Source organism: Ascaphus truei, chromosome 8 (genome assembly GCF_040206685.1).
Source record: "Ascaphus truei isolate aAscTru1 chromosome 8, aAscTru1.hap1, whole genome shotgun sequence".
Lineage (NCBI taxonomy): Eukaryota > Metazoa > Chordata > Amphibia > Anura > Ascaphidae > Ascaphus > Ascaphus truei.
Genome location: NC_134490.1, coordinates 91295422 through 91311004, shown reverse-complemented (window position 1 = coordinate 91311004; position 15583 = coordinate 91295422).

The window sequence follows — 15583 nt, the reverse complement described above, 5'->3', positions numbered from 1 at the left end:
ACCAATGCCAATGTGTATATGTGACTAAGCCTGTGAATATGCTGTGAATTTTGAATTCTTCCTTGGAATTCCTGGTGATGAAACAGCTAGTGTTCTGGGATTGGAATTCCTGCTGTTCCGATACAATTAAAGAAAATATAGGTTTTGGGGTAGAAAGGCTGCTTTTATGCATATTCAGGGTTCCAGATAGGGTGGAGACCTTTCCTAACCTTTCAATTTTCTGCCAGTAACGTTTGTAAATCTGATTTGTTAACCCCTAGAGATGTGCGAAATTGTTAAAATTGGTTTCACAATATTCTCTGGGATTTTCATTAAAATCCGCTCCGTGGTATAAAATCCGTTGACGTATTACTATAGTTTCAATTGGTGTAGATTAATCCGAAACCACAATTGGATACAATTCCCTGGTGGATTTTAAGAATCCAATCAGCAAATTCAGAAATCCACTGGTGAATTTTAACAATCCACGGATTGAATTGTCGGTGAAAAAATAAATCTGGAGAAGATAAATCATCCACTTTCTGAGACTGATTCACAGAAATTTGTGCACCAAAGGAACCAGACGATCCGAGGCGTAACCAAATCTGGCAAAAAAAATTGCCATCTCTAATAACGCTCTGAAAATATCATCCTCTAGGTTTCTCCTCTTGTGAAATGTTCAATTGTTGGAGAGATGTGACCTTTGTGGTATAAACCACACATTAACCCTGAAGGACTGCAATAAATATTCAAGTATTAGGGGTTAAGCTTTCTGTCAAAGATTAGAAGAGGATTGCAGACAACGTAAAGATAAAGTACAGTATCTCATGTTACATTTTCTGAACAAAATACTGTGTGAACTGATATATTTCAATTAATTTAGCCAAGAGAGAAGAAATGACTGAAGTGACATTAAGCAACTCAGCAACCCACAGGTTGTATAAACACACAAAAAACTGCAGTGGCACTAGAAAACATATGGCAAATCCAATGTTTATCAATCTCTCAGTTCTTCAGCTATTAATATCTTTCTTTATAAATTTATGCTGGTAATATCTTCCATTGCTTTCATTATGCCTCTCTGACACGTCTACATTACATTTTGGGGGTTCAATATGAGCTTATAGGGGTCCTGTATGTTTTGCAATTCTTGTTCAGCTGGTCCTAGTTGATTTGGAGGGTGGCTCCTCCTTCCCTAGTTTGAAGCTCACCCCCTCGCACTTTTAAATGGTTAAAGCTCACTCCTTTGCACCTTCCACACTCATGGGAACTTGCATGCAGTTTGATTGCGACAAATCTAATACAGAGTGCTTTTCCTGGTATTATACAGGTTAATAAGAGCTTAAATCAGACTTAGAACTATGCAACTAATTTTGACAGATTTATTATAAATTATTCTTCCTGGTAATGTGCAGGTTATTAAGAATCTATTTTAGTGTTAGGACCCTTGAGACGCGATCTGACTTGGAGGGGCTCAAGGACTTACAACACTTTGGCCAAAGAGTTAAACTAAAAAACCATTTTATTCAAAATATATCTATATCTATATATATATATTTAGGCACTGTACCGTGCATTAGTGTCATTGGATGTAGCACTGAGCTCTGTCTGTGTTTCATGTTCTGTCTCTGGTTTTAAAGTCTACATTATTAAGAATTTCCATTATTATACTATTCAAGCTAAAGAAAACTCTTCAGATGACGGAGATTTTTTTGTATGACTGACTTGTTGGCATTGTGTCAGGATCGCCTAGACCTCCTGCCTAGCCATAGCTTCCATGTCCACTGGGTGTGCTGCTGCCTTCTGTTGGCTCTGGGTTCTTCTGTCTGTCTGTCTTTTCCTGTCTTCTCCTGTCTCTGTCCTTTATAGCTTGCTTCCTGTCTGTTGTTTTTGCCTTTGCTTGAAGTCAGACTCCTTATGCACATGCTTCTGATCCTGATCTGTTTTCTGTACCTGTACCTGTATTATAGAAGTCTGTTCACAGTAAAAGCCCTTGCTGGTAATCTGTCTTGTCCCTGTTTGTTCTTGTTCAGTCCCTGCCCCCAGACCTGTCCTTGCTCCCCTGTCCTGTTCCAGCCTCCTCATTGCCGACCTCTGCTTGTTACCTGACTTTGCTACCTGCCGCCTGTCTCGGACCTCTGCTTGTACCTGACTTCGCTACCTGCCGCCTGCCTCGGACCCCTGCTTGTGACCCCTACTACGCTCGTGCTGTTCCGGCCACCGAGATCCTACCCGCCACAGGAGTCTCCCGTGACAGAAAGAAAAGGCCACTTCTGGATCTCGCTGATCTGGTTGGACCACTGCTGTTCACAGGGTTCCCATTTCAAAAGACAAGAGTGCTTCCATTATTTTGTTACTGCATGCAGGAAAAATCACTGCAATCTGTAGTTTTACATATGATTGGTTCTAAGGTTTCAGGTTTACCTGCAAGGTTTCAGATTTGACTGCAGGGTTCTCTGTCTGATATTCCTATGTCCGATGTCAAAAGTTTCAGATCTACTGTAACTACAAGTTTTCTCTGTATTTGTTTCCTGCTGTCTATGATATTTCTATGCCTGATATCTAAAGTTTCAGATTCAACTGCAGGTTTTCTTTGTCTATATGATATCCCTACGCCTGATGCCTAAAGATTCAGATGTAACTGCAGGTTCTCTCTGTCTATATGATATCCCTATGCCTGATGCCTAAAGATTCAGATATAACTACAGGTTTCTCTGTCTATGTTTTTTCCTTGCATTTATAAATCTCTGTGACTGATGCTAAAGTCTCAAAAGGTCAGCTCTCCTATCTTGTGTCTCTCTGTGTCTAATATTCCTGTTGTTCATTCTAATGCTTCTGTTTTAAAAACACATTTCCTCTTTACTGGTTTCTTGGGAAGTGTGGTTTCCCCATGTCTGAAATTATGGCTCCCACTCAAACAGTCTTGAGCAGTAAATGTGAACACAGTACCACTGATTCTTCAGAACTTCTCAAAGCAAGGATGAAGAAGAAAAAGAAGGGAGGCATTACTGTGGAAGTTGCAGAAGGAATTAAGAATGAAAATTTAACCTCAGAGTCTGCATTTGATGAAAGAGATATGCTGCAGCTTAAGGCAACTCACAGACGTATCCCAAGAATAGTGGAAGAGAAGAAAGATGCTCCTACTCAGACGCTTCAAGCTGCACAGAAAGCGATTGCTTGTCTGTATGGACGTTTAGATAAGGAGCAAGAAGCTAATTCTGCACTACAAAACTGTCTATCCTCAGCAATTGCTAAGTGTGTTCTACAGGAGAAAGAAAAAGAGCAGTTGGAGAGTGACCTGCATGTCATGTCAGGTGAGCTGGAGAAGGCATATACTGATGCTGCTGAGAATCAGCGCCTCGATTCTAAAAGTAACGAATTCCTGGAAATCTCTATGAAGGAAATTGACAGGCTTAATACAGAGCTTAAAGTCTCCCAGGAGGAGGTTTGCTACTTCAAAAAAGATATGGAAGTCGTTCAGGAGGAGAGATGCTACTTGAAAACAGAGATACGTTCTATGAGAGACGCCTCCGAAGAGTTAAATAGTAGGGTTGAAATTATAAACCAAATGAGTAAGAACTTCTCTGTCCAAGCCAGTGAAGGAGATACAAGACTCCATGAATCAGAAGAGGAGAAGAGACTATTGATAGAAGAAAAGTTAAGGATGCAATTAGCGCTGGAAAAAGCAGAGGGTGACTGGGAAAAAGAAAAATATCAGTTAGAGAATGACAGGTTGATCTTGTCAAGTAAGCTGGAGAAGGCCTACACTGATTCTGCCCAGTACCAGACTTTCATGGCTCAAGTTGACGCAGCACTGGAAGCATCTCTGAAAGAGGTTCACAGGCTTACTACAGAGCTGGAAGCCTCTAAGGAGAAAAGTTGCCACTTCAACACAGAACTAGGTTCATTGAGAGAAATCTTCGAAGGGTTAAATATCATTTTTGAAACTGTAACACAAGAGTGCAAGAATCTCTATGTCCAAGTCAGTGAAGGAGATAAGAAACTCCATAAATTAGGAGAGGAGAAGAAACAGTTGGCCCAGGAAAAGTTAGATGTGCAGACAGCACTGCAGAATGCAGAGAGAGTGCTGCAAGAAGAACGTGTCTCCCTGGAGCGGCGCACACAAGTAGAAAATATGCTGCAGAGTCAGCTGCGAGAACTGCGTACACATCTGCAGGACACCAAGGAGAAATGGGTGAATGCTGAAGAAAAGCAGCGAGTTCTGCAGGAAGAAAGTTTCCAGACTGCCTACAAAATAAAGATGCTGCAAGATTATTTGAGTACCCAGTGTGTCCCCAAAGAACAGCATGAGGAGCTGAAGGCCACACTGAGCATAACCAGAGCCTCGCTGGAGGAAGAGCTGAAAACTCGAATAGCTGGTTTTTCATTGGGTGATGCCACGAAACGGCAGTCGCAAAAAGAGACCACGGAAAGTGAATATGTCCCCTCTGCCGCATGTGAAGAGCCTGATGTATCTGTTCCCGATGCCCCTGCTATGATGTTAGACGGATCCCTGGTGAAGTTCCTTGCTATGCCTAATTTTCATGATGCTGATGCCAATGCTCTTGCGATGAGGATAAATACACCTCTCACAGATTTCCCATCAGCACTTGACGTACACATTAAGTTGGCCTTCAATCAAGATTTCCCTGAAGAGCCTGGAGGGTTGTCCGGAGTTGTTGCTGATCCCTATGTTCCTGCTAAACATGGAGTGTTGTCCTAAGGCATCGTGAGTCGGCCTTCCATCAGGGACACCTTGCTAAACCTGGAGGGTTGTCAGGAGGATCTGCTGGCTCCTCTGCTCCTGCTGTGAAGACAAGCGCACGTTCTTCCGTTTATCCACGAATATCTGATGCGTCCTCTGCTGAGCCTGTGACCTACTCTGCAAAGTCAAGCTTACTGCTCACAGATTCTCTGGCGTTTGGGTTGATGCATCCTGACATTCAACTGTTCCGAGAGAGAATTGAATTCCTCTGTCGGCTTTCTGATGAACTTTTTCAGTCTGTACCTGTGGAGTACTCTCTGCCCGCTGACAAACCACCAGAGGTGGGTCACCTTGAGTCCACTTTTCATCAAGGCCCCCGGGAAAAGCCTGGAGGATTGTCCGGAGAACGCTCTTGAGAGGGGGGAGTAATGTCAGGATCGCCTAGACCTCCTGCCTAGCCATAGCTTCCTTGTCCACTGGGTGTGCTGCTGCCTTCTGTTGGCTCTGGGTTCCTCAGTCTGTCTGTCTTCTTGTTGCTCCTGTCTCTGTCCTTTATAGCTTGCTTCCTGTCTGTTGTTTTTGCCTTTGCTTGAAGTCAGACTCCTTATGCACATGCTTCTGATCCTGATCTGTTTTCTGTACCTGTACCTGTATTATAGAAGTCTATTCACAGTAAAAGCCCTTGCTGGTAATCTGGCTTGTCCCTGTTTGTTCCTGTTCTCAGTCCCTGCCCCCAGACCTGTCCTTGCTCCCCTGTCCTGTTCCAGTCTCCTCGTTGCCGACCTCTGCTTGTTACCTGACTTCGCTACCTGCCGCCTGCCTCGGACCTCTGCCTGTTTCCTGACTTCGCAAACTGCCGCCTGCCTCGGACCTCTGCTTGTACCTGACTTCTCTACCTGCCGCCTGCCTCAGACACCTGATTGTGACCCCTACTACGCTCGTGCTGTTCCGGCCACCGAGATCCTACCCGCCACACGAGTCTCCCGTGACACATTGTAATCCATACCTTTGACCATGATTTCCTGGGGCTTAGTTCCTCAATAATAATAAAAAATGACACTAGAATTCTGTTCCCAAGATGTAAACAGCAGGTTTATAAGGTAAGAATAAAATAATATATTTTTTAGTCAGGGCATTGACTTCTCATTTATAACTTATTTGGCTAAACATTGCAAACAATTTTGCTGTTACAAGTTTATATATTCGAATAAAATATATTTTCATTGTTCCCTTGATCCATTAAACAATGCTAGCTGAACTATTTCACTCACTTAAGCCATTTTAAATGAGACTCTGGTACAGATAGGCAGCCTGAATGATCAGTGTAGTTCATTTAGCAGATACATTCAATACTATATTAGTTTTGGTCAGGGCCGCCGACAGATTTCCAGGGGGCCCGGGAATAGAGTTTCGACCAGGGCCTCCCCCCATGTCAGTGTTCTTTCGAGCCACCCCATTTCAAATTTCCTCCTCTATTCCCTTCCCCTCTCCACATGTACTTCTCTCCCCATCTCTCTTCCTCACCCTTCTCTTTTCCTCACTCCCTCATAAACCTTCTCTCACTCTCCCCCCTCCGCTATTATTCAATTACCTCCCTCTCACTCAATCACACTCCCTCAATCTCCACCTCCTCCTCCCCCCCTGGCCACACACAATTCCCCCTCAATAACCATACAATTCCCCACACATAATCACCTACCACCATAATTACCCCCTCACAAAATATAGTAAAGGCAACGTTTATTCTAACATTTGCCGTAAACTAGCCGGGTTACATTCTGGGTATGTGCTGGGTATGTGCTGGGTATGTTCTGGGCTAGTTTGAGGCACATTTAAGGCATTTCTGCATTGACTAACGACCCATAGGATTAACACAGCAGGGATCCCTGGCAGTCCCATTCAGTTTGAATGGGACTGCCAGGGACCCCAGCTGTTAATCTGATAGGCCATTAATCAATGCAGAAATGCTGGGGCTAGTTTAAGGAAAGTTTAAGGCATGTATTCAGAATGTACCTGGGTGTTTCCTGGGTTTTTTGAGGAATTGCCACTGGTTTTTGTTCGAATAAGAGTTGCCTCTACTGTACATACAACATTACCCCCACAAAATACAAACTAACAACACTAACCGCCCCCCAAAATACATACTGACAACATTACCTTCCCCCCAAATACATACTTGCACAATCACCCACAAATACATACTTACACTATCACCCACAAATACATACTTACACTACCCCCCAATACATACTTACTGTGGGGATAGTTTTGGGCAGCCGAGTCCTGGCTTTCCCAAGCTGCTGTGGGCCTCCATCTCACTCCCACACAGCTGAGGGCCTCCCTCACTGTCCCATGCCAAGCTTCCAGTATGCACCAGAATGAGAGAGAAGCAGGCATGGGACAGGGAGGGAGTGAGGGCTGCCTACAGCAGCTGGAGAGAGCCCGGGTCTGGCAGCAACCAGAGGCCAGGCAGCTGGATGCAGAAGTTGGGCACGACCTCTGGCCGGGCCCATCTTCTAGTGCTGACGGCAAGAGCCCCCGCAGCCAAAGGACCTGGGACTCATGTCCCACTCTCCACCTGTGCCCTGCCCACAATTTCCAATTTTCCCAATACCTGGAGAGAAGATTAAAACTAACCCAATATGGACCTGACTTGCTGCAATCAAAGTTCCCACAACTTGATGCCCCAGCCATTGCAAAACCATTTGCTTCCCTAGTCAACTATATTCTGTCTGCAGACCATATCCCTAAGAGCTGGAAAACTGCCAGAGTGTCAGGAATCGGCGTTCTCCTCGCTTCCCACACAGAGCACCCCCTCTCCGCAGGGAGCCCCTGGATCCACAAAACAATCCTGCCTTACCGTCCTCCACGGCTCCTCGCCCCTGCCGCCGTCGCGGGATCACTCCTCTCGGCGATTCCTCTGCTCAGCGCCGGGCGCGCCCACGCCCTCCTGCACGCACACCTACACGCACACCAGATTCAGATGTTATGTGCATGCATTCCCAGCTTACAGAGCACACGCCTAACAGAGCACTTTTAACCACTGCTCCTGCAGTGAGGCGTCGCCCCCAAGCATCACACAGTTCCATGCAAATCAATGATTACACTCAGCTGGGCTGTAACACCTCCCTCCTATCAGGGAGGACTCCTTGCAGTCCTCCAGGCCTGCCCCCTTTTCCCATTGGCCTGCCCAGCTTTATTATGCCTGTGCTTCCCATCACTCGTTGCTCGACACAGTTCTGTATGGAAGCATTTGACTACTCTCTCAGTGACTCCTCAGGTATTGACGCGGATTGGACGACTACCCCCTCTGGCTCTCGACTTCGGCTCTACTTGGACTTCGTGACTTCTGGCATCCCTGTAACACGGCTTATACCTTCGATCATCCGCAACTCTCCTATCCCTGGTCTTGGCAACAACTACTCCTCCTCTACTACCGGTACCGGCAAGTATTGTCTTCATTACTATACCTGGCCTGGCAACACTAACACCACACTCCGGACGCGCTCCCTTTGCTGCGGGTGCGTGTATCCCTACGTCCCACCTCAGCACAGGGGACGGGTCTGGTCTACGGGCAGCACCGGCGTAACATTATGTCGAGCCCACAAGACGCAAGACCAGACCGAACTTCAACAGTTTCTCTCTAATCTGCTTCAGCATAACCAGGCCATGGCGGATCAAATTGTGACACTTACACGCCAGGTCGCAGTACTCTCAGACAGGGTACCGACCGCGACCCCGCCAGATATAAGCCCCCACTCCGCAAGCGCAGTTAGCAGCTCAGATGTAAGGATTCCTCCCCCCAAGCCTTATGCAGGTGAACCGCAAGATTGTAGGGGTTTCCTAAACCAGTGTGAGGTGCAGTTTGAAATGGCTCCCCATCTCTACAATACTGATCGCAAGAAGGTAGCCTACATTTATAACCTCCTCACTGGCAGCGCCCTGGCTTGGGCTTCCCCGGTTTGGGAGCGACGTTCTGACCTTACCCAAGATTACCCAGCATTTAAAGCCGAGTTTCAACAAGTATTCGATTCTTCCGCTCTTCGGGAGATGGCATCTGTTTCTCTCCTCCAGATCACTCAGGGACGACGAATGGTGACGCAGTATGCTGTGGAATTCCGGACTCTAGCAGCCGAGACTAACTGGGGACAAGAGGCTCTCGTCTCCGTGTTCTGGCAAAGCCTGGCAGATCCCATCAAGGATGAACTCTCTCGCCAATCCAGGCCGGATCAATTGGAGGTCCTCATTGATTTGGCTGTCCAAGTGGATCAATGTATCCAGGTACGCCGCTCAGAGCGTCAACGCACTCGCGTCCATAACTTTCAATTTCCGTTCTCCAGTACTCCCAGCAACACTCCTGCACTGGTGTTGCCAGAGCCAATGCAATTGGGGGTACAACGCATCCGCACACCGATACGGCAGTTCCGCCACGCCGGGGGATTGTGTTTCTATTGCGGATCCATGGAACATCTGGTTCGGGAGTGTCCACTGCGTCCGGGACGGGAACACCCAGTGAGTACAGAGGGGATCTCTCTGGGTGTAATGTCTCCACGTCCCCTTTCTAAAGGTGAACTCCCTAAGAAACTTACATTTCCAGTCTCCCTTTCAGGCGATAAGTTCAAGACTTCTACCGCCGCTTTCATTGACTCAGGAGCTGGAGGAAACTTTGTGGATGCAGCTCTGTTTTCATTTGAAGTTTTATAGCATATTACTGAAGTAGGGTGTCTCTGGACCTGCACCTCATTAATGTCAGGTCAGGTCACCCATGCTTCCCGAGGTATAGGTTCCATTATGGGGTGTCAGTATCTCCTGCAATTTTAGTTCTCCAATGTCACGTGACGTGGGACATTTAAATTTGCCAGAGATACCAGCACCCCCTACGGAGGCCTGTAACTAAGGATGCAGAGGGTCCCTGGATCTGAAATTAATGTGGTAGCGACACCCTTCTTCAATACTATGTTAATAAAATTAAAATAAAAACTGTGTGATCGCCTGGAAGAGTAGTGCAGGGATATGCAGTTCTCTCTGCACAGCTCTTATACCAGGGGAATATTGAGGTGAAGTCCCCTCAATTAACCAGTGCTATAGAGCATAAGTTCCACATGCAGAAATAAATAACTGCATCCGGATCATATATTGTAGTAATAAATTGCTGTAAGGAGCTATGTTGATTAACCCCTAGTTGGAACACGGTCTGGCAAGGATCAGAAGGGTTGTCTGGGGGAAGTCCTAAGACCCACCCAAACCCCTAACATAAATCCAGCATCTATATGAACCAGTGAACCTGGGGAAGCTCCCACTTGAGTAGAAAAAATAATAAAGTACTCACATAATTCCGTTTTCATCCGGGTGTGTGTGCTCCTCGCTGTGTGCAGAGACAGGATGAAGTCACCCTTGCCAAGGAGGGGGGTGAATCAGCGGGCACGACTGCGCAGAAAAAGTTGCAAAGGCTGGACTGGGCTAAAAAAAAAATCTTTAATTGAGCATGGATTAAAAAACACATGAGGAGGGGAAACAGACCCCTGCGCCTCTAACGCGTTTCACCTAGTATGGGCTTTCTCAAAGAGTAGCGTTACTCGTGCGCAGTCCCCTGAAGTACCGGAAGCTAACCGGACGTGACGTCACGGGACGCGAGTACTCCCTAGATGGTAAATAGGGAGACCGCACTCATGGCTAGCGTGTACACGTATGGCAAGCAACAGCCCTGGAGTCATGCGCAAGGAAGACAAATACAAAAACGGTTTAAAAACAAACAGTACTGGTTTTGCCCATAAGTTCAATTATGAGTAAGTAATCTATGACCGCTAGTCTTCACTTAGAGTGGCACATGTATAATCATGTGTATTTAATAGGTAACATAATCACTCCAATTAAGGACTGCGGATAGTATAGGTACTGCATAATAAAGTTACAATTTTAAAGTTAAAAACAAGTAAAGTCAGAGGTCTGAGGATTTTCAATCAATTACTATCATATATACATTACTTTCATATATATGGTTTGCATAGTTCAACAGTGTACATTAATCATAACAATGTTCAAGAAGTGAAATGCTTGTAACATATAACAATATAAATAATGTATTTTAAATGTAACATATTCAACATCACACAATTTAGATACATGCAATGGCAACAATAAATTTCAATAGTTTTGAACATATAAGATTTGATTGATTGTCTTTGTATAATCAGAGAGGCTCATTCATATAATTAATAAATTCCATACCAATTTGAAAATTTATTCCATTTGTCAATTTATTCTTAAGAAAAGACGGGGAGGGGGGATAGGATGGGGGGAAGGGGAGGAACACTACTCTTTGAGAAAGCCCACACTGGGTGAAACGCGTTAGAGGCGCAGGGGTCTGTTTCCCCTCCTCATGTGTTTTTTAATCCATGCTCAAATAAAGTTGTTTTTTTTTTTTAGCCCAGTCCAGCCTTTGCAACTTTTTCTGCGCAGTCGTGCCCGCTGATTCACCCCCCTCCTTGGCAAGGGTGACTTCGTCCTGGCACAGCTCTTACAGACTGCAGGCAGATCGTAAAGGCAGATCTTAGAAAAAGAAACAGCTAATTCGATCGGTTTGGCATTTTCCTACCAAACTGTATCTGGCTAGCGAGACATCTTTCTGAATACTGTGATAACACACATGTCATACTGTGAGGTAGGAACATGCCAACCTGATCGATATGGCAGCAAGCTTATCAGAGCTACATGAATAGGCTCCTCTCTCTTCCTTTCTCCCCCCTCCCTCTTAGAGGAATGAAAAAGTGCAGATGGGAAAATGAGGCTTTTTTTATGTTTTGCTTCATTGAGAAATGATTTGCCAAGCCACAATTTCACCAAATTTTACCAAAATATCACCAGCCAGAGAGTCAAACATGGTGTGCTCCCTTAATAGGCCCCAGTCTCTTTATTCTCTGAATCACTCCATCCCACATGCTGAATACACTACCGACACACTTTATCACTCTGCGGCCAGATCCGCAAGCCGGGAGATTTCCCGGCTTGCTAGTGGCCACCCCTCGGCGTGCCGCGCGTCACCGACGCGCGGTCACGCGTCATCGGGAGCCTGCGCCCCCTGCACGCGCGTCCAGGGCTCCCCGAGGGAGCCCTGGTGTCCCGCGATCGCGGGACGGCGGCAGGGGGTTCCGGGGGACCCGGCGGACCCGGCAGCGGTAGGGAGAGCGCCCCGATCGGAGGGCGCTCTTCCGCTGCTTCGGCGCGCGCCCGTCACCCTCCGGCGCGCGCCAGGATACTTCTGCGGCCAAGAACGGGCAAATGCTCGAATAAACTTGGCCGCAGCAGTAGGTATTTTTTTGACGTTAGAATTAGGTGTTTGATTTCCTCTGGCTATTCTCTTTTGTCTGATGTTACTGTGTTTTCAGCCTAAGTCCTCTCTCCCCATATTCCCTTAGCTGTATTGATTTTCTGATAAGAATAGGGTGGGATAAGTGTAAAGAGAATACTTGATTAACAAACACTACCGTTCAGAGGTCCCTAAACAACTTGTAACTTGTTTCCTAAAAATGAAAATCAGACAAACCTTTGCTATTGCATTGTTAGATTTCTTTAGGGAACCCAGTTCAAAAAAAAGAAATAAAATAACTGCGCCAACCGTATAAAAATGGGTTCGATTTTTCAGTACCTCATAGAGTGTAGTCCTGCTGCCAGAGTTTCGTTCAGAGGTGATTCTCCAACCTCTGTATTAGTCACTGAATGGAGAAAGGGGGGGGGATCCTCCGGCGCTGTGCTTCACTCAAATTTCCAGGACACATGCAATGTAAAACAAACAAGGGACCGCGATCAGGAAGGGTTAAATCACAGTAGGGTGCTATGGGTGAGATATGCAGTAGACACACTTACATTTAACCACTAGATTCCCTCTTCTGTGCAGTATATACTTCTTAATATACCCTCAGGAAAAGGGAGAGAACAGAGAAAACATAGTATAACACTGTATATTGAACAAAATTGATTAAAAATATAGATTGCCAACTCACAAGCGACCATTGAAAAATGGCATAGAGTGCAGAAGTTTCAGTCTCTGCCAGACTTCCTCCCAGATGGTTAGGTGTCCGCGCGGAGTCTGTCCCAGTCGATAAGATGGTGGTGCAGGGTTATGGATGAAAATCGGGTGGTTCGCCCAGACTTGTGCACAGCCTGTTCTTCCTCCCGTCAGTCAGCCTCCTTGCAGTTCTTTCCACATCCCGCGCATGCGCATGCGCTCCGGTGGTAGTGTGTATCAGAATGGGATTCTGCTTCTCTGTACGGTGGCTCGCGAGCACCAAAAGACCGTCAGACGCGTTTCGCTAAAAGCTTCCTCAGTGACGTGGATACATGGGGATCAGCAGCACTTTATATATCCTCTAAGGTTTACATTGTCCAATCTGGCACTGTTAATTGCTCTCTATATTAGCATACGAAATTGCACTTGTTTGAATACATCTCAAAATAGCTATAATACATAAATACATATTAAACATTTTAAACACTTTAAAACAATAACTTACATATAAAATTTATAAAAATGCACTGATTCTTTGTACTGTTTTTTATCTTAATTGAAGCAGAATGATGTTATCAGATACTAAGTTCCTGCATTGAGATCCTAAATGAAGGCTGTCAGTTCCATCTCCAGGTTTAACCCTTTAGGTGCTAGGGTTTGCAGGGAGAAGATCCAAAAGGATTCTCTTTGTGATATTTTTTGAATAAAATCTCCTCCCCTCCAATCTGTTTTAACCTGTTCTATTCCTAGGAACTTTAAGCAAGCAGGATTTTTATTGTGTTTAATCCTGTAGTGATTTGACACACTGTGGGTTTCTAAACCATTGATAATATTTCTAATGTGTTCTCCAATTCTTGTTTTCAATTTGCTTATGGTTCTGCCCACATACTGGAGATTGCACCCACATTCCAATACATACACTATGCCTTTGCTGTTACAAGTGATGTGTGACTTGATTGGATATTCAATTGATGAAACAGTACTTTTAAAACTTATGCTTTTTGTATTTAGCTGCGTGTTGTTTTTGCATGCTTTGCAATTCAGACATTTAGAGAAACCTTTAGACAGTTTGTCTAACCAACATTGTTTTTGTTTTGGATGAAGGTAACTTGTCACTAATTTCTGTTTTAGGTTCGGCGCTCGTGAGAAGATCACTTCTGGTTTTTCTCCTATAATTTCTGTTAGCCATTGGTCCTGTTTGAGGATATGCCAATGTTTCTTCAAGATACCCTTTATTTTATTTAACTGTGTATTAAAAGCCGTGATAAAAGGAATAAAATTTTCTTTAAATTTGTCATCTGATTTTTTCTTTTTATATGTTAGCAGTTCTGTTCTGTTTAGTCCTTCTACTTTACTAATCGCTGCTTCTACTGTCTGTAATTTATATTCTTTCTCCAGAAATCTTTCTTTCATTGGTATGATCTGATTTTCATACTCTTCTGGTTTTGTACAGTTTCTTTTTAAACGCCTGAACTCCCCATAAGGGACATTTTCAAGCCAAGTTTTTTTGTGGCAGCTATCTGCTTTAATAAAGTTGTTGCAGTTGACTGATTTAAAGTGTGTTCTCGTATTGATTTTGTCCATTTCTATAAAGATCTCTAAATCTAGAAATTCTACTTTTGTGGGGCTGATATTGTATGTGAAGTTCAAATTGACGGTGTTTTGGTTTATTGTGTCAAAGAAACTTTGTAGGGATGTTAGGTCTCCTCTCCATATGATCACAATATCGTCAATGTAGCGACGATAGAGTACCAGGTTTGCCTCCCAGGTCTGGTTGGGCCAGATTACTTGGTCCTCCCACCAACCGAGAAAAAGGTTTGCATAACTGGGGGCAAACCTGGTACCCATCGCAGTCCCTCTTGTCTGTAAGTAGAATTCTTCTCCAAACCAGAAGGCATTGTGATCAAGTATAAACCTAATACCGTCAATAATGAAATCCAACTGAGTTGGAGCTATTGTCAGATGTTTTTCCAAACAATATTTCGTAGCATTACAACCCTGCGTGTGGTCTATACACGTGTACAGTGATGTTATATCACACGTTGCCAGCAGAAATTCTGGTTGCCAGACCACTTTTTCTAGCAACTGTAGTATTTGTGTTGTGTCCTTCAGGTGTGATTGAAGTTTTTTCACTGCAGGTTGTAATAGCATATCTATATATGCTGATAGATTCTGTGTTATTGAATTTATCCCAGATATTATGGGCCTTCCGGGGGGATTAATCAGCGACTTGTGTAGTTTCGGAAGGTAATAGAAGACTGGTGTCTTTGGATTCTCTATTCTAATGAAGTCATACTCTTTTTTTATAAGGATCCCTTTTTCCAATCCTTCATCTAGCATAGATATCATTTCTTTTTCAAATTTTATCTTTGGATTAGATTTAAGTTTCCTGTATGTAGTTTCATCTCCCAATAGACGTTCAGCCTCCTTTACATAGTCTTGTGTGTCTAAAATGACCACACCTCCCCCCTTATCTGCTGGTTTAATTACGATTTCTTTGTTGTTGGATAAATCATCTAATACTTCCCGTCCAAAGAAATCGTAATTAAACCAGCAGATAAGGGGGGAGGTCTGGTCATTTTAGACACACAAGGCTATGTAAAGGAGGCTGAACGTCTATTGGGAGATGAAACTACATACAGGAAACTTAAATCTAATCCAAAGATATAATTTGAAAAAGAAATGATATCTATGCTAGATGAAGGATTGGAAAAATGGATCCTTATAAAAAAAGAGTATGACTTCATTAGAATAGAGAATCCAAAGACACCAGTCTTCTATTACCTTCCGAAACTACACAAGTCGCTGATTAATCCCCCCGGAAGGCCCATAATATCTGGGATAAATTCAATAACACAGAATCTATCAGCATATATAGATATGCTATTACAACC